The sequence below is a fragment of the Ochotona curzoniae genome, unplaced genomic scaffold (assembly GCF_017591425.1).
Source record: "Ochotona curzoniae isolate NIBS_2020 unplaced genomic scaffold, NIBS_Ocur_1.0 scaffold_3208, whole genome shotgun sequence".
In the NCBI taxonomy this organism is placed as follows: Eukaryota; Metazoa; Chordata; class Mammalia; order Lagomorpha; family Ochotonidae; genus Ochotona; species Ochotona curzoniae.
Genome location: NW_024467106.1, coordinates 35,261,854 through 35,281,889, shown reverse-complemented (window position 1 = coordinate 35,281,889; position 20,036 = coordinate 35,261,854). Strand labels below are relative to the sequence as shown.

At 41.7% G+C, this 20,036-nt stretch overlaps 1 protein-coding gene across 1 annotated transcript in view; it reads right to left on the bottom strand.

The window, feature by feature from the left end:
* LINGO2 (leucine rich repeat and Ig domain containing 2) overlaps window positions 1-8,902 on the bottom strand; it is a 946,590-nt gene extending 937,688 nt beyond the window's left edge. The window contains exon 1 of the mRNA XM_040963550.1: window positions 8,666-8,902. The gene's annotated coding sequence lies outside the window, so the exon portion shown is untranslated. The remainder of the gene's footprint in view (window positions 1-8,665) is intronic.
* Window positions 8,903-20,036: the final 11,134 nt, after the last annotated feature.

Genomic DNA, 20,036 nt, shown 5'->3' with positions numbered 1-20,036 from the left:
GGCCTGTACCAACCACCTTACTTGCCTTGCTGCTCCAATCTAAAACAGAAATAAACTTTGCTTCCAACCTGTGGGAGAAATCTAATTACACAAACTTTGTTGAGACTTATCTGACTTTACTGGATATTTTAAGATCACAGTAAAAAGAGTTACTACAGAGGGCCCAACGTGATAGCGTAGTGGTTAAAGTCCTCGCCTTGAACGCACCAGGATCCCATATATGTGCCAATTCTAATCCTGGCAGCCCTGCTTCCCATCCAGCTCCCTGCTTGTAGCCTGAGAAAGCAGTCTAGGACAGCCCAAAGCCTTGGGACCTTGTACCCACGTGGAAACCCGGAAGAGCCCCTGGCTCCTGGCTTTGGATTGCCTCAGCTCCAGCCGTTGCAGCTGTTTGGGGAGTGAGCCACTGGATGGAAGATCTTCCTCTCTGTCTCTCCTCCTCTCTCTATATCCACCTTTCCAATAAAAATAAGTAAATATTTTTTAAAAAGCATTACCACTCAGAATGCAATGCCATATTTGAAAAAGCTCTTTGACATTTACCTTCTCAAGTCTTTTCCAGTCCCTGGACACGTGATTCCTTTTCCTTTCACCCACACAGCACTTAGTCTTATTCTTCTTCTCTCATTTCTTGTGTAACATTGCTTCCCACATTGTATAAACCTTAGGTGCAAAGGACTTACAGGAAGCTCTTCGACTTCTTAATTTGTGTTTTCTGTATCATAACTATGTTCACATTACAGATGCTATGGTGTTCAGAATTAGGCAAAACAACCAAAAATTGCATGTAAGCATGGCTTCAACGTGACTTGACTGAATGAATAAGGATATCATTTAACTACCTGTGGATCCCTAGGCTTTAGAATGATTAAATTGTTATTATGGGAAGCTAGAGAAATACGGAGAATGATAATGGAAATAGGTCCAAGTGAGTGAGAATATCAAAACAGCAGGAGGAAGTTACTATGATATAAAACAGGACACACTCCTTCAGCTTGCTACATAGGAAGGAACATTAAGTGAGACAGGAAAAGATGGCTTAATCTGTTATTAATAAAAACTTATCTTCTGTGTGTTCACTGGTACCAGGCATATTTCACAGAAATCTTCCGTCCTCTCCAACCCTCACGGGAAAATCCTTATCACTAAACCTTGCAACTTACACATACCTAACACAAATTTTCATTATGCATTTTGTTCCTCTGAGTTGTTTACAAATGTTTTCACACGCTTGTCTGTAATCTTATAATCTGTCCCCTTCTCATATGACTGAAGCCCAAGCCCAGTACTTAACACAGAAGAGGATCCAAATACACACCTATTGAACAAATCAACTGATCCATAATTGACTCAATACAACTGCATTTTTGTCCTTACCAATGCAACTTGGAGATTTTCCTATCATGATGTTTGAAGAATTATAGCATTCCACTATCTTCTTGCCAATGACAAAGTAAGCATTTTCCAGTACTGTGTAAATCCTTAAGGGAATTTTCATTATTTGTTTAAAAATCAATATATGTGTTTAAACAGTCTTGTTCTTCTCAATATGTTAATATTTGTTTATTCTTTTTCTCATCTTACCCCATTGGCTAGAATTTCTATTATAATTGCTTAGAACTGATGACAGCATACATTTCCGCCTTGCATCCAAGCATAAAGGAAAAAGCACTTGGTTTTTCACCACTGAGTCTGACATTAGCTCTTGATTCGAAACACACAGATGAAGTCACTTCCATACCTACTCTGGTAAGAGTTTTATTTTGGAGAGAGCTACTTTATTAAGTAATATATGTACCATTTAATTTATTCCTTTTATTTGAACTATGAGAAAATATTCATAAATATACAGATTTGTGCATCACAATATAATGGTTGAAGTCTTTCACCACCCCAAAAGATTCCTCCTGGTCACTGATACCTACTCACCAGCCCCATTCTTAGTGTAAGGTAAACTTCACACTACTTTCATATTGTATAGATCTGTATCTCTGGGCTTTGACATAAGTAAAAGCAAACCACACATGACCTTTTATTTATGGTCTTACTCACATCGCACGATGTTTTCAAGCCTGATTCAGTTTATATCATACATCAGCATTTCATTCCTATTTATTGTTCATTATTATTCCACAACGTGGGTAAAGTTATTATGTTTATCCCAGCACTAGGTGATTTTGTATATAAAGATTTTAAATACAAACACAAATTGCTTAAAAGACATGGAACCCTCAAGTAATCTATTTCTTCATGTGTGTATACGATGCATATCAGCAGATTTCTGAAGTTAACTTCTAGAAATAGGAATCATAATGCCAACTATTATAGATATTTGCAATTTAATATCAATAATATTTAAATAGTAGCTATTTAAGCTATACTCCTTATAGACTAAATCACTAGTGACACCAATTTAAAAGATCTTTTTTCCCTTACTTGATCACCAACAGAATGTATCAGTGGTTCAGGCTTCACCCTGCCTTCAAATGAACAGCCTGCACTGTGTTACTACTGTGTTCACTTGAACTGCTGGAATTATGATCTAAGTCATGTGTCTATTGTTCACGTATACATACTCTCAGCACAACTTCTACAGATTACTCCAAGGCCAATGCTCACTTGACTGTATTCTAAATTACCTAGTGACACACTCCTGTACTGTTGTTCTATATAGCACTGTGAACATAAGAGAATTAGTAAACATCTGCTGAATGAGCTGACAGACTATTTCACCTGAGGTCATCAAGGTTTTCATTCTCTGCTTCAGAAGACCACAAAACTCTTAATAAGGAAAAATTCACATGCATCATTATATTCTGAAATATCAAACAAAATCACCTTAACATCAGCACATAGTCACCAATTTACTAATGTGAAAATCTAATATTTTAGCATTAACTGTACATAAAAAGGATGCCATTCCCAATCCATAATTACCAGCTTAACCAACAGGTGACAAGCACTACCTCATGAGGATAGATACATACACAGATGTATATTTATAGATATATATTTTTTTCAGTTACATAGAAACATAGAATAATTTAAACATAAAATATAGTGATATATAAAAAAATAGATAATAAAATAGTCCAAAAGGAGTTTTCTTGTTAACAATAAAAGAAGCCCACTATTTCAACATCAACATACATTACAAGTCACTGTTGTTGACTCCCATGGTGCACTGGGAGCAATACCGTTTGTATGCTAATTATCTCCCTTCATGCTGGCTACTGGATAGATAGCTTGCAGCTAGCCATAGTTGCATTATAATAGAATGAGCCGGTAAGAAGACACAAAATCCTCTTATGCAGCCCAATTTAGAATCCATTTCAAAAAGTTTATAGTATTACACCTAGAAACTTCAATGTGCTGGGAATCTTAGATTTTTGCATCTATTTCCATTATGCTGAAACTCGGTTATGATATTTATAAAGACAATTCTCTTTATAGACAATTTGATACTATGTCTATTATATCTATTGCAACAACAGGAAATGTAATCTGTTTTCTAGCCTGGGTTTCTAGATTTGCATTTAGTCTTACTCATTTTGTTAGAGAAGATATACTCACAGTATATACTGACAATGACACCGAAGCTCTGGGGAAGGAAATGGTATTTGACTTATTCCTGCAACCACTGAAGCTATTCTTAACATTAACTAGGGAGTACATTTACAAAAGCAACAAAATTTATTCTAATCTCAAATGTTAGCGGGCTTCATATTTTCTCAAAAGAGCACATAATTCTTTCAATGAAGCTTTTAAAATTTTATCCGAAACCATGAGTCATTTAACATCTACCATTTAGTTTCCTTCTAATTTAGTGATGAAAATAACTTACAGCTAATATAAGCCACTAAAATAAAGTAAGATAAATGGACTATCAGTGTTCCCGGGTAACACCTAGTGTAAAGACTAAAACACCGCATTAGGTTTGTGTTCAACTTCACAGACCAAACCACTGAGTCAACATTTCATAGCACATCTCTGCAAAGAAATCATAGAAACTGTGCAACCAAAAACAAGAGTGGTTTATCTGTCATTGTGAGCACACACAAGAAGAAAAATATGGAATTCCTTTAAAACCAGGGATTACACTAAAACTTTGCTATCAACACATATTTTGCTCTGTTCTTTTACCTCTAATTTGTCAACACAACTGCTGAGGAACAGTTCAAATTTCAACACAAACTTCACTGTCCCACACAATGAGCCTTTTCTGATTTTCCTATAGCACTTAATCTGTGCCAATATGGAAGTTTTACTTGTACTCTAACATGTGTTTGTTTCTTGTAGAAAATCACACAATGCCTGAGAGTTAAAACACATCTGAAAATTTTGTTTCCCTTTTCCAAAGGTGATTTTTTTTTCCCAAAGATGATTCTAAATCTGATTAAGTTTTAAACAAAAGAGCAGAGTGAGGAAATACAAATGCTTAGAATCATAAGGCAGCTATTCATACTAACAATGCCACTAGAAAGAAACGCAAGTGGAACTACAGTCTTCCAATGTCAAATCCAGCATTTTTTCTACTTACTCAGTATGACAAGAACTTAGACTCTCTTGGGAGATTTTGAAACCAAGACTTTTCTTTCAAAGATATTGAAGAATGCTTTAGTAGTAAGGTTTGTGGAAAGACATCACTTTAAAAAATATAGCATTTAAAAATAGTTTGGAATGTGTGATGATTTGGAATGTATGACAGTTTCCTGAAATGAATTATTAATTTATGAAGTTTTCCTTGACTACTGACTCAACTATTTGCTTAAAATGAACATTTTAACTTGACTACATTGGCCATTCTGCACAATGAGAGGACATTAACTTCATGCAAATAACCATGTTCAAAGGCAACTCATGTTCTCCAGCAACCAAATATCCATTCTTCATGCTTCAGAGAAACAAAGGCCAGAGCCACTGCAGCCAGACTCCAGAGAAACCCACAGTCCAGAAAACAAGGATCACCTGATGACTCCCCCAAAATTCAAACTCATTCTACTGGGCATTTTTTTTTTGTATTAAAAATTTCAAGAACAAACATAATAATGTTAACACTGTAAGACTATATCCTATTTAACAATAAATTATGGTTGACAACTAAGAAATAACTATAAATTAGCCTGTATTCCATTTTGAAGAAAACAGTTTAACCAAAAAGAGAAAGACAGAAGGAGGCAAGGATGAAAGAAAAGAACAAAGAAAGAATGGAAGGAAATAAAGGAGCAGGGAGATTCCAATCATAACACAGCAAACAGCACGGCTGAAGGAAGGAATCACCAAGGAGCATTCAGGTGCCTAAGTCTGATTCCAGAGACTGAACCTGTCTCTCACATTCTCCTCACTTTTCCTAAATCACATGTACCCTAAAGCACAATGCATGCTCTTTGGGAAATACCAGCTTTTGTGCTAAACAGGTCTTCTAGTTCTTATCAGCAAACTAGTCCAATGGGAAGTGACTTACAGACATATTTCAGCATAGAAATTATAAACTGAGTACCCAGTGCCTAGCTGAGGGCTATGACAAAGAGGGCACTAGCTTTGTGTTGCAGAAACTTCTCATTTTAATCTAACGTGCTACATTATGAATAAAATGCATCCAAAGGGGAGAATCAGTGACTGCCAAGCCTGTTGGCATCTGCTGACCCCCTCTCCTTGTACTACAGGAGAACATTTCCACCTAGAGTTCCTCCCCAGAATGTCTGGAGACCAAATGAAATCAACCATAATGACTAGCAGAGGCAGATAATAATCAGTTTTTAATTGAAGCATCAAACCAATTAATTTGTGACAGCCTCCTATCACTTTCTATTCTGGACAGGAAGCTTTTAAGGACTCAAACGGTTTTCAGGTCCACAGCAGCCCTGGAGCCTTTCAAGGTTTGATCTCTTAAAGATCATGTTTATTAAGGATGAAAAAAACATTCAGGGATGCAGCCTGAAACCTGCGTTTGAGGTTACAAACCAGCTTCACTAGTCTAATTCAACTGAACATGAAGAAACACAGTCACGGCAAGCATCCTGTGCACGCATTCCTAACACAGGCAGCTCTTTGATTGAACAGCTGTCTTTCAGCAAGACATTCGAGTGCTTAAAATGTATTTGTCTTTGTGAGTTCAATAAATAAGTTATTTGTGCCTATACGTACAACTCGACTTATCTGAATAACAATCAGCTTTCACAACCAAAAAATTTCTAAAATTGCTTAAGAACAGAAACCATCTTTTGGGGGACTTCAGCAAGATATTTATCTTTTCTTTCCACTGAGAGCTCCGCTCAATGCAAGAACATACGTGAGAAACTTTATATAAATCTTCTTTGAGGTGATTTTATGTGTTATTAGGGATAAAAACCAATAAACTGTTCTGATTGCATTTTCACTAAATTACACTGTTATACCAAAACATTAACATATATTTCCTTCCATCGATAAGGTAAATAGTAGATGTCTTCCTCGTTACACGATAACCAAAGCACTTCAGCCATCATCAATAGTCAATCAATTCTATTTAAATTCGACAAGTGAGATACTTGGCAGTATCTCACAAAAGATTTTACTGGCTTTCAGCAGGAAGTGCTCATTTTTTTTCTCCCTCCTACTCCAAGTGTATTAGAAGTAATGCGCACTACAAGATGAGCTGGTAGAGTGCTAAGGCACAGCTCCCTCTTTTAAAATGTTAACCACTGCTTCCCATTACCGGGAAAAAAAATTAACTCCTTCAGCAGGTGACCCACTATTTCACAAAAGCTGGGTCTCGGCTTTTATTCAATCTTCCTAGTAAATTCCATGCCCCGGCATATTTTTTTTCTTCTTTTAGTATTTTTCTGCATGAAGCTCAATAGCACACGTCGTTGCTGTTAATAACAGCCACCTTTAGAAGATCCTAAAATCGCATTAGAGTACAAAATGACCACAAATGTTGCCAGGAACCCACCACATGACACTGAAAAATATACATTGTCAGCTGCATGACAGGCACAGGGCAACCGCACCAAGAGCACACGGTACACATACCCCTCCCCTTCATTTTCAAATTTCCTCTCTTCGGACTAAAGCACAACCATCATTCATATTCAGGGCCCACCGTGCCCAAGGCAGTATCTAGCAGAGGTATTTGTTACTGGCTTGAGTAAACTGGATTATGTCAAAGACAGTGTGAAATATGAAATGGATCTGACTTCAAATAATCTGAACTCCAAGGCCATTTCCCAGCACTCCATCCTCCCCACCTCCAACACACAGGCTGAAGTTCACCCTCCCTCCCATGATGTTCCAGCCATGACTTCCTTCATTTGGCCTCTCTCTCTGGCTCTCTCTCTCGCTCTTGCTCTCTCTCTCTCTCTCTCTCAAGCTTTGCTGTGCTCAGAGTGAATCAGTAAAAGGATATCTGTAAAATGCTGAATGGGGACACTTCATCAGGTGAAGCAGAAGGGAAGAAACGGAGAGGGTGTGGTGTTCTTTTTCTCCACCACACCCCATCCCTGGAGTCTGGTACTCCTGTTCACTGCGGCTCAGAAAGGGCACAGCAGGTCCCCTCCAGCTCCGGAGCAACCCGGCCCAGACCAGCCACCCGGGGGCTCTGCACAGAAAACTTCCGTTAGAGCATGCAAATATCCAGGCAAGGCGGACGAAATTAAGAGATTAGTTCGAATACACCTTTCCTGGAGCCTCGAGGAGACCGAAAGGCACCTTTCCACGTACAGTCTGTAGACTCCTTTGCACCCTTCGCTCCTTCTCACCTGAATGGAAATCCCGGGAAACCAAGGGACTAGGTGGGGCGAAAGGGGGCATTACCTCCCAGGGATGCCTCTAGGGCTCGGACCAGGATCGCCTTCCCGAAGTGGCTCCAGCTCCGGGCAGCGCTCTCCGGAGCTCAGCTAGCAGTCGGACCCGCGGTCCCCGAGGCGAAGCGCGAGCCAGGACGCGCACCGGGACTCGCGTCCCCGGACCCAGCCGGGCTCGGCCACCCCGCGGGCAGGCTCCCTCCCCGCGCTCGCCCCGTCGCCTCCCACACCCGCACACCCACCGCTCCGCGGCGCCCGCTGGGAACCTCTAGCGGAGGCGAACGGGAGCGCAGCCGAGCGCGGCCGGGGCTGCTCCGACGCCGGCTGCAGGGAGCCGGCCAGGCGGCGGCGTGGGCTCCGCGCGGCCCCCAAGGCACGGGCCGGATGCGCGCGCCGGCCCACCTGCCCACCTGCGCCCGCCGGCCCACCTGCCACCGCGTCCTAGACGCGTACACCGGTATTCACAGCTCTACGGCGACGAGGGGGTGGGTCTGCGGTGCCAATGAGGGGGAAAAAAAAAATCTCGCCATTTAAACAAATAAATAAATAAAATCCACTGGGTATATCACCCTGGCCAGAGGACCCGCTAAGACGCCTATTTCCAATAGGTTCCCAAAAGTCTAAGGACATGACACCGTCTCCGGCTTCCAGTCTCTCAACCGGGCAGCAAGCAGCAGCAGCAGCAGCAGCAGCAGCAGCAGCAAGCAGCAGCAGAGGCGACTCCCCGGCCACCCGCCCCGAGCCGGACGCGCGGGTTAGGCAGCCGCGCGGCCACGCTGCGAGCGACCCTCCCAACTTGGCTCAAGCCCCTAGCCCATCCCCAACATGCATTTCAAGTTGTGCTCTCTGGCAATTCAAGCGTCGGTTTGGCCGTCTCTTACCTTGAGGCGCTGTCGATTCTTCCTGTCCTTATTAACATCCGAAGCCGAGGCTGCTGCGCGCCGGGTCCAGATTTCCCTTCCAAAGGGACCCGAGGGGCGTGGGGCAGGAGGCGGTCCAACGCCCCCGCCGCGTCGGCTTCTCCAAGCGCCTTTCCAAGCCCAAGCCGCTGGATAGGGGGCGAAGCTTGCCGGCACACGTAGCTGCTCGGCCCCACCTCAGCCAACTTGGCGGCCTATTTAGTGCAGCCAATTCCCGTGCGTCAGGCGAGCGAGAAGCCGGCGCTCTCAACTGCAGTCGCTCGGGCTTTCTCTCTGGTTTAACAATACCCTTCCTTCTCTCTCCTCAATTTGGAAAAGGTGCTGTCTCCCTCGAATCAGGTGGGAATGAGGCGGAAGAAGTGCTGTGAGAAAAACCACTCAAAGGCGCAGCTTGAGGACCCCGGTCTCCCTGGATTGTCTCGGCACCGAGCCGTGTGCGCTGAGGAAACTTTGCTGGCGGGGGCAACGGCGGCGGCGGCGGCCGAGCCGGGCCGGGCGAGCGCCCGCTGAGGGAGCTGAGGAGGAGCCGGCTGCCGCGGAGGAGGGACGGCGGGCGGACAGCGCGCGGCGGGCACCGGGTCCCCGCGGCCGCGCTCGGCGCACGGGCTGCGCACACACGCGCGCACACACCCGCGCGCGCGCGCAGGCTCCTGCGCACGCCCAGCCCAGCGCCAGCCGCCCCAGGCCACTGGCCGGAGGGACTAGCGAACAGGGGTGAGGAGGGCTTTCCGGGACGTGGATAACCGGGAGACCCCAGCACTCCCCACTAGTTAGCAGACAGTTGTTCCTTGCAAAACCCGAATCCCTTCCCGGCCACTCCCCGGTCTCTACCCAGTCTGCTAAATCTTTCGGCTGCTCTTCCCAAACGCTGCGGTGGCTCCCTGGACGGCTGGTTAACCCAGTCCCCAACCTCTCCCCCTCCACACACCCCTCCAGACCCCGTGGTGGGTTTGTGGCGCCTGCAGCTCCCAGGGGGAATTGAGGGGCTCCCCGAGGTCCTTCGAATAGAGGAGCCTTTGCTGAACACAGCGTTTGCTGGATATGATCCCACCTCATTCCATCATTTCTGCCCACGTCCTGGCCTGCCATCCCCTTCAATGAACTCCTCAAACTCAATGAGATGCGTTGGAAAGACTCTGCCAGGGGATTTGTAGCGACTAGCTTAGAGAATTGGGAAAATTTAGAGACTACGCTTATATTGCACACTGGACGGTAGCAGGTGAATGGTTTTGCTGGGGAAAGGGGAGGGATTTGTGTTCTGGAGACCCGGCCCCTGGAAGCAGCCATTTCCAAGGTTTTGCACCTGAGGTAACTGGCGTCTTTGTCTAGCTCGAGTCCCAACTTCTTTCTTGGTTTGATGGCTGGAAAGCATTACTCACTGGGTACCTAACAGCTAGGGAGCCGCTTGCCGTAGAAACTCAGTTCTCTAAAAGCTCCCCAAACTGAAACATTTCCAGCAGAAGTCGCTCCGCGGACTGGACTTAATTGCGCCCGGAAAGTAAACTTTTGCCCCTTGATGTTTGACTTGCATGCTCTGAGCAGTCTCTACAGCAGCACGAGGCCGACGAGTTGCACTGCCTTCCCAAGTGCGGGACAATTTCTCCTAAAAGGGACTTTGCACAGCTCTACCGCTTGCGACTCACCGGCAGAACCTACAAAGTTGTGCAGTGTGAGGATGGAACTATGTTCCTGTGCTCCGGCGCGCACCACTGTTTCAGAATCTCCATTCCTGGTAGCAGCTCTCCTAAAGCGGGGGCACCGTGTGGTCCTCTTCAAATTGGAACACAGCTGACTGCCAGGAATCCAGCAGGGTTCCTGTAGATCGAGTTGTGGGTCACAAAAGTAGAACAAAACGAGGATTTCGGGCAACCGGTGAAACTAGCTTTGGCGGGACATCTTGCGACGCTTCCCACCGTCCTTGAATGCATCTGGAGCCTTCCCAGGTGAGCGTGGCAGGTTCCGGGGGCTGCGGAGCAGTAACTGCAGGTTCCAGTCTGAATTTCAGGGGTGAACCTGTTTTGGATTCTGTGCATACCTGCGTCACCAGAAGCACTGCACGGGAGGGACTGTTGGTGTCAGGAGCGGCGGCTCCCAAGGCTGCCTGCTGAAGCGGGCTGATCTCTGGCAACGCCTTCCCGGGAACTTGCTCTGCGGCACAAGGTTGTTATTGGACTCACCAGAAGGAAGTCCGGGGCTCAGGTCCAACGTTCTGCCTTCCTCTGGGAAGAATTAAGGAACAAGCTTGAAGCTAAATCGCAGAGATTATATGAAGAAAAAATGAATTATGAATGTGGTGGTGAGATGCTAAACGATAAAGAGGCATTTTATTTCCATATGTATGAGTTTGCCAGAAGCGGATTTTTTTTTTAGGATTGGTCTCTCTCCCGAGATACTTTTTTTTTTTAAGATTTAATTTAAGTTAGAAAGATTTACAGAAAGGAGAGACAGAGAGAAAGCTTCCATCTTCTGTTTCACTCCCCAAATGGCTGTAACCGCTGGAAGCCAGGAGGCTGGAGCTTCCTCTGTTCTCCCACAGGGGTGCAAGATCCTAAGCCTTCTCCTGCTTTCCCAGGCCATAATTAGGGAGCTGGATGGAAAATGGAGCAGCCAGGAAATGAACCATACCCCTTTTGGTATGCCGGCGCTTGACGGTGGAGTGTTAGCCTGTTGAGCCAGGCACAGGATCCTTGACATGTTTCTTGTAAACTGACTTTTTGTAGAGCTTCAAGTGGCAAGTCTTCAGCAGTGTGCTGGAGCCTGATGTTAATCCATACATTGTTGGTGACTACAAGGTCTGATGCTTCTTCGAGTTCTAAATCTTACTCCTAATGAATACATGACCAAAAAGTATGATAAACCATTCCAAAAAAAAAGGTGCTATGATTTCTGATTACATAGATTTATCAACAGTAATATACTCTGGCAGACTATAAGACAGGAATTGTAGGTGAGAGACCTACTTGGTAAAAGAAAAAGCTCACAGAAGAGCCTCCTCTCCAAAAAAGACCAATCTTGAAATGCCTTTATGACGCTGCTGATAGAACCACTGTTTACTAATAAAACGAAAATAAACAAGCACTGCTCATTTACACATTCATTTAATTTAATAAATGACAGATGCCCTACTCAACGATGGGAATCTTGTTTTAAAAAAATGCCCCAGCCACAGAGGACGTTTTTTTTTTCATTTGTATTTGTTCTTAAATTGCCTACACTTTCTGTTGTGAGGGTGTGTAGGCGGCAGCGATGTTCAGGAGCCTAATCTTGCCATTCAAGCTCCTACAAAGTGAACAATCTGTAGATTTATGGACTCTTCAAGGAAACCTTCACTTCGTACCCTTACAGAAATGGAAACTGCTCAGTGATGTTTGGATTCGCTTGTGTTCCTGGCTATGGAAAAGTCCTGGAGGAGGAGCCATACCTCTTCACTTCTTTTCTCATATTTGGCTTTAGGGAGAAAAATTGCTACCACTAAACAAGAAAAGCAAGCAACATCACAGAGTTCATCTATTCTACACTCCTTTCTATCTTCCCTGTCTAGTCAAATCCAAGAGCCTTCCAAATTCCACTGCTACCCCCAAGTTAAAAGAACTGCTGCATAACTGTAGTCTTGTATACTTATCTAAGTTCTTTGGACAGAGAAAAATTTTAGACAGCATGCCTGGTATCTCTTCCACTAAGGGCTAGTGAATCCTTTCCCTACTGAAAACCGTTTAAGTCTACTTCGCTTCAAGCCCTGTTGGCAAAGTCTGTCATATGCATGATGCTCTCCAACATTACTACAAATGAAGCAGATACAGGTGATAATGCCTATAGAAGCTACCTTTTATTGAGTAACTGCTATGATGTGACGAGCATTCACGCATCCGTTGACCCCCTTTACAATCTACTGCCTCAAAGTGTCCTCAGTGTATGGGGAAATTAGCTGCTACAAATTTTCCTTAGTCACAACAGTTGAGTAAGAGTGCAACCTTTGTGTGCAGGACTTTGAAACCTGTGCTATTAATCAGCTTGCTGTATTCAAACAGCCACATTTTAAATTACTCATGGCTAAATGGATTTATATATGTTTAATGCTAAATAAAGTAAATGGAAAACTCAGAAATGCTCCTTTGCTTTTATGTAATGTCAATATCTATTTGCAAGTAAGAACACTCATGTGTTAAACTATGATAGAGCTTCTTGGCATTTATAGTATGGCAATGCCAATTACTGAGTTCAAGTTTCCTTGAAGGGAAGGGACTCAGGCCACTATGCGTTTATTTTACAGAAATGTTTTCATTTTTATTATGATGTTATCTCTATTGTGAAAGGAGTGGATGTTTTAAGTTTCATTAATGTGAGATGAAAACGTGTAGAAATCCACACAACTTTGTATTATCCATAACAATAAGATGCACTGTACACTTAAAAGTTTAAAGAGACTAAAGATCTTGGTAACTGTTTTCACCACCACTGAAAAATCATATTAAAAAAAAACCCTCTTCCCTGCTTTTTCTTTTTCTTTATCCATGAGTTTTTACCATGGCATGCTTTCAGTTCACTTCTCAGTTACAAGCTTAACACTCCATTAGATAAAAGATTCAGTCATCGGAGGTAGAAAAGAATAAAAGCCTCAGAGTGCAGAAAGCATTGAACATGGAATAACCTAGGAGCTTACCAAAGTACAAGTTGTCATCTCCTGCAGCTCATGGTACACAGCATTTCTTAAGATTTGCTCCATGCATTTGAATGGCAGAGACACAGGGTGGGGCTGAAGTGTCTTTCATGGTTTGCTTGCAAAAAAATAATAATAAAATGTGATGGAAGTAGTTTTTAAAAAAATGCTGTATTTGCTCAATCAATTCCTTTGCCTTAGACAAGATTCTAGAATGACAAAAGTAAAGGAAAATGTTTTAATCCCACCTGGTAAAGAAAAAAAATTAGCGTAGTTTAGATGGCTGAAATATCAAAAAGAAATTATTTCTCACAGATGCTGAGAAGTCCAAGGTCAGAATGATAACAGACTTGGAGCCAAGTATGCTTTTCTTCTTAGCTTGGGAGCATATTGCTTCTAGTGCATCCCCAACTGATCTGTGTTCAGCACAGGCAGAGAAAGAAAAGAATCTATCCTTCTCATTTTGTATAACTGCTAAGCCCATTAACAGGACCCCACAAACATTTTAACATCTAGCCATAATTACTTCCTAAAAGCCTCATCTCCAATATCACCACATTAGGAGTTAGTGCTTTAATATATGAATATAGTCAAAGTGTAAACATTCATTCTAAAACATGAAATGAACAATTCTTATCTCCTTGTCATTTGAAACTTCTTTGAGCAAACAGAGATACTGTTGGGAATAAGAGGCCTGCTTGTCATTGTCTTTAGTGGGATATATCTAAGGTAATCCTGTAACGAATGAAATACACGATTTCTTAAGTAATTTAAATATAAATATAGCAATCCAATTCTGGATATAAAAATAACGATGTTTTGTAACTGAAGCTCACCTACTGTGTAAGGAATAATTTATGCACCTGTTCATATCTCATCTGCTTTGGACCAAAGGAACATGGTTAAAGGATGGAAAGACCTGGAGAACCATTCTTGATTAACTTCTTTGTATTCCAAAAATTATTTAGTTGCTACTGCTTATGATCTCTGAATCATAGTAATTTGTTTTTTAATCTTTTATTTATTTTATCATTATTTTATGATACATTTCCATAGGCCTCTAGGACTTCCCTTATCCCTTACCCAATTCCCCCTCACCCACCACCGAGTTCCCCTATATCATTACTAAAGTATACTTCTTCATGCACAGTCATAGGTCCATTATTGTGAGCATGGACAATGGCAGAGAGTCCAGCATCCTATTGTCATATAGTAAGCAATTTCATTGGGAGTCCATCTTTATTCTAGAAGTAGAGATGCATACTCTGTCCTCAAATCTGGATATGTTAGTCTCCACTTCACAGTTACTGCGCATCCCCTTAAATGAAAAGCCACAATACAAAATCAACAATAGGAAGAAAAATAGAAATGTACAATGCCGTGAAGTTATATAACATGTTACTAGATATGACAGTCTCCATTACACAGCTACTATACAACCCCTTAAATGAAAAACCCCATAACAAAATCAGCAACAGGAAGAAAAAAGAAATTAACAACACCATGAAGTTAAATAACATGCTACTGAATGACTAATGCGTTGCTGCAGAAATGTAAAAAAAAAAAAAAAAACTAAGAACATTCTTGCAGAAAATGATGCTTCTGTACAATCTATGAGTCACTGAGGAATTTAATCAGAAGAAAGTGTTTTGAAGAGATGAAACTCACAATAACAAAAAGAATCAAAATCCATGAGATAGAGTTTCTGATGATTTTTGTTGGTGAAAATGTATCTCCTGTAGGCAATAAATAGATGGATTTTGTTTTTTAATACAGTCTACTAATCTATGACATTTGATTGAGCTTAAGCCATTTACATTTAGGGTTAATATGTATGGGTGGTAATTTGGTCCTGTCATTTTAGCAATGGGTGGTTCATTGATTTAGTCTTCTGTTGTCTTTTTACTGGGATGTTCTTCACATTTGCCTTTGATTTTGGTGGGTGCTATTCCTCTTCTCTCTCAAGAGAACATCTTTAAGCATCATTTGTAGGGCAGGTTTGGAAGAGGCAAATTCTTTTAAATTTTCTTTACCATGGAAGAATTTTATTTCATTTTCAAAGACAAAGGAAAGCTTTGCTGGATATGTTATCTTGGGCCAACAATTTTTTTTCTTTTAGAATCTGGAATATGTCACTCTATTCTTTTCTGGCCTGTAGAGTTTCTTCTGAGAGGTCTCCTGTGACTTTAATTGGCATTCCTTTATATGTCAATTGATTTTTTTCATGTGCACATTTAAGGATCTTTTCCTTATGTTCGATTGAAGAGAGCTTGATTCTCATGTGTTGTGATGAAGATCACTTTTGATCAAGCCTGTTGGGAGTTCTGTGCCCCTCCTGGATGTTGTTTCCCATTTTTTTCTGTAGATTAGGGAAATTTTCCCTTATTATTTCACTGAATATGGATTTAATCCCAGTTTCTCTTTCTGCACCATCTGGGACTCCCATAACTCTTATATTAGGTCTTTTAATAGTGTCTTTGTTTTGGCCTGATCCAGCTCTGCTTCCAGCTTTTTGTTTGCTTCCCCCTGATGGCAGGAAATATTTTCCAATTCTGAGAATCTTTCTTCTGCCTCCTTCATTCTATTTTGGAGACTCTCCACTGTAGTTTTAATTTATATTTAATTGTGTTTAATTGTATTCTTCATTTCTAATGTATCAGCTTTCATTTGATTCATTTCCAGTGTGACATATTCCTTGAATTCCTTGGACACCTGCTTTACGTGCTTCTTGTCGTTGATAAGAAGCTTGATAACAAGTGTTTTGAATTCTGTAGCTCCCATTTACTCGATGTCTTCCTCAGTGAACTCTGAGTTTAGCATAGGGATTTGCTCCTTTGCAGTGGAGTTTTCAGTAATATTCATTTTGCCTTTGTCTCTTTTTTTGCCCTTGGTCATTGTACTTCTAGTTGGGGCAGATTTCTTAAATAATTTAAATTCTTTCTTAAATTATTATTATTATTATTTCTTAAATTACTTAAGAAATAATCTTCTCCTTGGGGAAGGTTTCTCAGCTGTGTCACCAATAGGTCTACAGTTTGATTTTACTTATTGTGGTTGGTATACAGCTCTTTGTTTGCAGTCAGTTGTAGCACTCTCTCCAGCGTGTTCCAGGTATGAGTTCTTTATGTTAGATTTCCACCGTGGTCTCTGTAGTCCCAGCTCCTGGCTCACCACTCTCCACTTCCTGTGATACTGTGCTGAGGCTGCACCAACCTTTGTCTGTACAACCTTTCTCTCACTTCTGGTTGAAGCATGTCCCAGCATTAGGGAGACACCAGGTATCCTAGAAAGCTAGGTTGTTGGCAGTGCTAATCTTGCAGGAACCTGTTGGCTGTTAGGTCTGAGGGCCATACAGACCTATTTTGACCCATACGATGCTGTAGTCGGTATTATTTTCCTGTGGAACCAGTGCAATTCACTGATATCAGTGATCTCTCTCAAGCTCAGCACATGCGCAATTCACCATTGTCCCTGCAGTCTTAAATTCTTTGCCACACTGTACAAACCGGTGCCAGACAAGCCTCTACTAGAGTTCTTTATCTGCTAGCCCTCAGGTCTGAGGGCTACTTGGACCTGTCTTGGGTGGATGCCATGTTGTTGCAGTTCGCTGAGTCAGAAATGAGTTCACTCCCAACTCAGCGTATACTCAGTCCTTTCCCTTGACTTTGCCTCTTTAAACAAAATGATACCTGATTCAGCTCTAGTGGGGCTGACTGGGCTGTGAAATCCACCCTGTCCTGCACTGCCTGTCTGGGACTTGATGCTCTTCTCTGCCTCTGTTCAAATCAAACAGACCAGCAGGAGAAACAGTTCTTTGTCTGGGTTCACCTCCCAAGCTCCCAGTGAAAGTCCCTTCCTACCTGGTTGCTGGTGCAGTTCTGGCTGCTGGTGGAGTTCAGATCACCATTTGCTGAATGCTGCTGGGGTATCAGTCACTACAACACCACACAATTGTTTTCATTGCTTTTCTGTGTCTGTCAGTCTCCTGGTACCCATCTGCTGTTGTTCTGTCCTCTCCTATTTCCTGGAACGTGCCCTCTCTGCTTCATACTGATGAAATGTTTCTCTGTCCATTCAAACATGTCCTTACCCTATTCTGCCATCTTGATTCTCTGAATCATAGTAATTTGATTTAGAACACTCAGCCTTAAAAAATAGCTCTAAAAGTTACTGGTCTAATTCAGCTAGGAACTCATCATTACCGAATGCCTTTTATGGAGCAGTTATATTCTAAGAAAATTAGATACATAAATTCAATAAACATTAACCTAATAAATATTGTTATCATTTTATAAATTAGATAACAGTCACATGGCATTCCTGGACATGTGCCAGGATATTCTAGCTGAAAAAGTGAGTGGTATAGGGAAGATTTGAACTCAGCTACTAATATTCAAAGTCCAGCTCTTGGCACAAACTACAAAGTTCTATGTTGACTATAACACTTGCTGGAGCAGCATCTGGACTTAGTTGTCACAGGTTCCAGAAGCAAAAGATAGGTATGCTGTCTGGCTAGATCCAAAGCATGAGGACTGGAGAGAGAGGTACACATGGAAATTGTAGTGACTGAACATGCCTTGTGTTCTTCAATTGTAACAACTGCATGAAAAACACAGTCTTACTTAATTTTCACAGCAGCTCCATGAATTAAGCACTACTGCTGCCATTCTAGTAATGATCAACATCCGATTGTTTCTTAGTGTCTCACAGCAATGCAATAGAGTAACAATTTAAATCTAGTACCTCTACTTTAAACAATTAGGCCACTCTGCCTTTTATTTAAATTATTTTAAGCTATAATATTGCATTAGCAACAGAGTTCCTTGCTTAAAGATCAGTCACCATTCCAGTGTTCAAATTCTAAACACATGTGACAACAACAGAAACAATGGCCAAGCATCTAGTTGAAATAAATATCTTTCCAAGCAGTTGGAGAGTTTTTCTGCAGAAACTACTTAAGTGTCAGTGATTTACCACTTGCTATCCTTTCTAAGATAAGTGGGTGCCCTGGTGACTATTCTTGACATTTTTTTTTTGACAAGAGAGGAAATCAGACGAAGTAATGTGGTCAGAAAAAAATATATATAAATGTTCTTTCCTTTTACAGCTTTGGCCTGTTTGATTTCTATCATAGAGCCAGCGTTGTTTTCTTCAACTGTCTCTCAGTCTGTCAGTCACGAGATTCATAAGCCATCATATAAAATTTCAAAATGTCATTCTCCATTGCATGCTAGAAAAAAAATAAAACAACCAAGAGAAGGCTTTTATATCTACATTGGTTCAAATACAGCTTTTCCTGATATCCTAAACATAAAGCAATATTTAGAGTGGGAGATTTAAAAAAATGATACTGGAATCCTTATCTAGGGTCCTGTACTGATGGAGCTTGGATATTAGGCATCACCTAGTGCTATCATCCTGGCCATGTTTCTCTGTGTAACGGTTAATCTGCAGGCTGGAGTTAGATCTCCCACATTTACATTCTGATGCTGAGATACGCTGGCTGTTTGAACCCTCCCAAAGATAATCAAGGATGCTGGGGAGCACATGGGAGGGCTCTGAATCATTAGTAGTGGTTAAACGTGGAACAGCAGGGGGGGACATGTCAGGAACAGAAATACAGGAAATACTACACAGAGGAATGCATTCTGGCACTCACAATGGAAGCATTTGCAAAAGGCTGATGCATGTTAATAATTAATATCTATTATATTAATCAAATATACAATAGTGCAAACACTTTTTAAATAATGAAATGGAGATAAGAAGAGGGAGAAAATGTGCTACTTTAAGGATAATTGCAGATAATCAGGCTAAAGCTTAGCAACAACTTACACTAGTATCTCCAACATGTGACTATATTAGAAATCAAGCCTTTAAAGGAATCCATGAAGTTAAAAGGTAACCATTAAGTTAGCCATAAATCCAGTCATAACTAGTTTCTCTACATAAAAAAATTAGGGGATGGTTTTGGGGTTAAGCCTCTGCTTACATTCAGGCATCACAAATTGGAACTCTAATTAGATTACCAACTGTTCCATGTGGTCACTGCTTTGGAAGGCAGGAGAAGATGTTCTAATTACTGAGGCCCCTGTCACACATATGGGAAACCTAGATTTAGTTACTGGTTCTTGACTTCGTTCTAGACCAAATAGGTTTTCGTGGCTACTTTTGGGATGGAACCAGCAAATGTAAGATTCTCTCGTTATCTCTATTCCTTCTTTCCTGCTTCGCATCCCCTCTGTCTCTGCTACTCTGCTTTTCAAATAAATAAATAAGTATATCTTTTAATATAAGAAGTTAGAAAGAAAGCAGTCATATGTGCACCAAGCAAGCAGCATGTCAGGAAGCAGCAGGAGGGCAGCTATCTGCAACTGAATGAAGTAACAAAGCAACAGAACAAGCAATCCCATGGGTATCTGGTGTTGGGGCTTCCACCCTCCTGAAGTGTGATAAAATGAAATACTGCTGTTTCATCCATGTACTACTCTGGTATTCTGCTTTGTCAGTTCTGTAAAACTACCACATAAGGAAAGACTCACTAAGAGATGTGACTGAACAAGTAAGCTTGAACCTTGGTGTGATGTTAACAAGGTAATCATCATGAGTAGAGGGGAAAATGAAGGAGGACTTAGTGGGCCTCTTAGGAAAGGTGCTGCCTGAGAGATGGCAATA